At 32.7% G+C, this 4,878-nt stretch overlaps 1 pseudogene; it reads left to right on the top strand.

The window, feature by feature from the left end:
• Positions 1-2,236: 2,236 nt before the first annotated feature.
• LOC127746711 (isoflavone 7-O-methyltransferase-like) lies at positions 2,237-3,573 on the top strand (annotated as a pseudogene).
• The last annotated feature ends 1,305 nt before the right edge of the window (positions 3,574-4,878 follow it).

Genomic DNA, 4,878 nt, shown 5'->3' with positions numbered 1-4,878 from the left:
TCACTTTTAAAGTGGACAACAAAAAAGTTACACTTTCTCTGTGTTTTTAGCCCCTGTAGTTCACAGTTTATAAAACATTCCCATGGTGGTATCTGTAATAGCGTAGTAATTGTGAAGTAGTGGCAATAGTGTGTTTGTTTGTGAAGTTTTATTTTGTCCTTTTCTTCCCTGTTTTCCTCTTTATTATCTACTTAATACATACTTATAAATGTGTAGCACTGATATCGGTCCGTCAAATATCTCTCTTAAATCACATTAAAATTCTTGAAATGAATTAATCTGATTTATTAACTAAACACATAAAGGATAATCAGTTAGCCTGCAGTTAAGTAGTTAATGACGGTTGCTAGTTATACAAATTAGAAAAGAATTTGTTAGTTCTGTTTTATTGGTGGCCATAAACAGTCCGAAGTTTAAAATTAAGATTCATAAACAAACAAAAAAATAAACAGGTGAATCCACATAACTCACAAAATTAAGTAGGTTGGACTGGTCCGCTTCAGAACCCTAATTCTATCATACAATTTAATACAACACAATTCAACTCTTCTTTCTACTCTGATTTATTTTCTATTAGCTTCAAGAACCTTTTAAAATGGAATAGGAAACACACTTCATTCACAAACTTACATGCATGCATGGTTATTACTTTCGTATATATTCTATGCATATGTGTCTAAGATATTCTGAAATTTTTAACATTGATGTGTAAGTTTGACAGAATAATAATGACAATGGATACCGCTATGGATTCAACTACTTCAGTCATTGCTCAGTTGATTGGTAATCCCTTGGTTGGACAATATTATACAGTTCTTCATGAATCTCCAGGTTCGGCCTTTCGGTTTTACATTGATTCTAGTGTATTAAGCCAACCTAATTAATGCCAATGTTATGTATCATCACAACTGTATGAAAATGGTGTTTCATTATTTTTTCTGTGTATAAGTTTTCCCTGCTGTCTTACTGAAATAGGAGAAACAGCACAATTTGTATGATGTAAAATACTGGGTACCAATATACTATAGGTGAGTTCTATGGTGCCTTTTTGTTATGGTGCCTAAATTGCCTAACTTCCTTTTTAAAGTTAAAAATAAAATGTTTAAAATAAAAAACAAATCATGTAAAATTTATTAAATATAATTTATTTACCTCTTTTAGTAACTTAGGTACAAAGTGTTAGGCACCATAGCATTCACCTATACTATATGCCAACTTATTGTCAATAATAATTAATTATATACTTTAATTACAATTAGCATTGACATGTATAAGGAGACACATTCACAAAGACATACACTTCTACTAAACATAGCTATAAAAAAAGATATTTTTATTAGATACATCCACAAAGATACTTCTATTAAACACAGTCATAAACAAAAGTTGGCAGAAGTTGATAGAATTCTTATTAATTACATAGCGGAATTGAAAAAAAAATAAAAGGCATGTGACCTAGAGTATGTTTTCATCAGGGCTATTTAATTTAATGTCTTAAAATAAGTTTGATATTGGATATTGAATTGATTTAAACAAAATTATGGTTAAAAAAATAGAGCGCGAACTATAGATAAAAGGGAAAATGTGTGCATATATAAAAACCAAAACTCAAAATGTGCAAAGTTTTTTACATATGATTGTTAACATCTATAAACAAAAAAAATATACAATTAAGTAAGGCCTTACACTAGTCCTTATGATAGAAAGCTATTCAAAGAATGGGCAGCACACAAATTCATTTCCTTATTTATTATGATCTTCTAAACCCACTGCACGAGAGCAGACAACGGTAAAATCTGTTCCCTAAAGCGATGTTGTAAAACGGTTATCTATTATATTATTTAAGACAACGGTTTTAAATTTCCGTGACCTTAGTTACGAAAGACTGAATTTTAAACGACAAGTAGCATTTTTCAGCTACGAAGGCGCGCTATTCTGTATTGGAACAGATAATGGCTGGCCACCATTATTTGAAGTAATAGAAACGAATTTCTTATATAAAGCCACGGTTTTTTACTACTGTTGTCTGAGTACATAAATATTATAGCAATAAGGTGAAGTTTAATAGTTTCCTTTTTTTTATATTAGCAATCCATGCCTATATAAAGAGTGCTAGGTGTGTTGTTTTAGTATTCTGAAAAGCGAAAGAAAGGAAAAGCTCTCTTAGCTTTCTCTGATTTTGGTTTGTTTTAAATTTTAAGTTTTTAACTTACAAAAACTGTTCATAACAAGAGGTATGGCTTCAAACAACAATGGCCGCACGGCAAGTGAGAGCTTCAAAGCTCAAGCTCTTGTTTACAGGAACATGTATGGCATCCTAGACTCCATGTGTCTCAAGTGGCCGGATCGTTGACTTTCGCATACCAAACATAATCCATGACCATCGCAAACCCATTACTACTCTTTTAGAATTGGTTTCAGTTCAGAAAATTCCATCGGCTAAAGTTGATAGCACGGATCTTTTCATGCACATGGCACATAATAGATTTTTTGATATAGTAAGAATCTACCATTCTCACATATACTTCAAAATTTGTCCTTGAGGAGTGTTAGGAATAGCAACTTTTGTGTTTTGTAACTATCAATTGGCCATCAATAATGTTTTTAATTGTGTGAGATTACATTCAATGGTGGGAGATCACTCACTTTATTTTTTATGGTTAAGTGCTGATCACAAAACACAAAAGTTGCTGACCCGCTAGACTTTCTTTTTTTGTTTTGTACAGAATAAACCACCAAATATGCTCTCAAAGTTATTAATTGTTGATAAAAGTATCTTTCAAATTTGATAACAATAAAAATATTTTTAAAATATTTAAAAATAAAAGCAAAAATACTCAATCGCAGTTAGATATATATATTTTAAAAGACGATTTTAGAGATCAAATTTTAAAATAATCTTGTGCAAGTATTATTAAAAAGATAAAAAATTTTATTTTAAAATTTTCATTATTTTACAGTAAGTAGATTTTTTTTAAATTGAAAAAACATATTTTTAAAATATTAAAAAAATCTATAAATCGAATTTTAGTTTCAAATTTTTATACCTTACTAAATGGTTATTCAAATTTTTTACAAAATTTCATATCAAATACACAAACAATTTACCAAATATAAAAGTCATTTGTTGTTTATCAAAAAAATTGTACTTTAATTATTTTTATCGTATTTTAAAATATTTTAAAAATACTTTCATGAATAAAAAATTCGAAAGGCACTTCTATCAACAATTTGGTCATTATTTTGAGAATATTTTTGTTGATTTTTATCTTTAATATATAAGGCACTATCTATGTTAGTTTTCTTAACAAAATGTTATAATTGCAACTATATCATATACCATACATATGGAGTTAATATTGTATTTACATCTATACAAGAAAGGTAACAATTCATGGTGACGATGATAGCAACCAAGAAGAAGAAGAAAAGGAAGCATTTGCTCTCATAGCAGCGTCAGAGCTGTTGATCAAAGGCACTGAAAACCCTTCTATATCTCCGGTGGTAGAAATATTTCTCGATGATCCAACTCTTTCAAATTCCATGAGGAATTTTCAGCACTCAAATGTATAGTATTTGATCTTCCACAGATTGTGAAAAATTTGAAGGGATGCAACAATTTGAGCTTTGTTGATGGAGACATGTTTGAATCCATTCCTAAGGCTGATGTAATTTGTTGGAACCAAAATTGATACTGAAAAATGATTTTCTGCTGCATCTCTATTAGCTTTATGTGGAATATATATACATACACATCAGTCTAACAAACTAACAAACTAGGCTAACAAACTAGCTAACAAACTAACAAACCCCTAATCTAATGGAAGAGATTCCTTTCTAAATAAGGCTAACTAACTGCGTGCAGTAAATAAATAACAATCTGCTAATACTCCCCCTCAAGTTGGTGAAAAAATGTTAATGATTCCCAACTTGCTGATTAAGTTCTTAAACAAGGTAGGCTGTACAGCTTTTGTTAAAACATCAGCAAGCTGATGTCCTGACTTCACATGCACCAACTTCATGGTACCGTCCTGTACACGTTCTCGAGCAAAATGACAATCCATTTCGATATGCTTGGTACGCTCATAGAAGGTGGAATTCTCTGCAATGTGAATTGCAGCTTTGCTGTCACAGAAAATGAAGGGCGGATTAACTTGTATCTCAAAGTCCTGAAGCAGCCGCATAATCCATACAACTTCAGCCGTGACATTGGCAAGTGCTCGATACTCTGTCTCAGCCGTGGACCTCGAAACGGTGTCTTGTTTCTTCGACTTCCATGAGATTAGAGAATCGCCAAGGAAGACGCAATAGCCGGTAGTGGATCGTCTGGTTTCGGTACAGCTTCCCCAATCAGCATCCCCATATGCCTTGATCGATAAAGGGGAAGAAACCGAAAAGAGCAAGCCCTGTCCAGGTGCAGCCTTTAAATACCTCAAAACATGATAGACAGCATCCAAATGGGTAGTGCGAGGAGAAGACATGTATTGGCTCAGCTTGTTCACAGCAAAGCAAATATCCGGTCTTGAAATAGTGAGGTAAAGCAACCTGCCAATCAACCTCCTATATTGCCCCGCATCCTCGAGCAAATCCCCGTCAGTGGCAGTAAGTTTTATGTTTGGATCCAAGGGTACAGAGGCAGGTTTACAATCCAAAAAACCAGTGTCTTCAAGCAAAGAAAGGGTGTAATTTCGTTGAGACAAACAAATGCCTTCCTTAGATTTTGCTATCTCCAATCCAAGGAAGTACTTTAAGGGGCCAAGCACCTTGAGTTTGAAAAGACCCTGCAAAGTTTGCTGAGTTTGGGCAACCATATCACCAAGTTTACTAGCAACAATGATGTCGTCGACATATACAAGCACCATAACAAGTGAATCACCT

This window comes from Arachis duranensis, chromosome 4 (genome assembly GCF_000817695.3).
Source record: "Arachis duranensis cultivar V14167 chromosome 4, aradu.V14167.gnm2.J7QH, whole genome shotgun sequence".
In the NCBI taxonomy this organism is placed as follows: domain Eukaryota; kingdom Viridiplantae; phylum Streptophyta; class Magnoliopsida; order Fabales; family Fabaceae; genus Arachis; species Arachis duranensis.
This window is presented reverse-complemented; position numbering and strand designations above follow the sequence as displayed.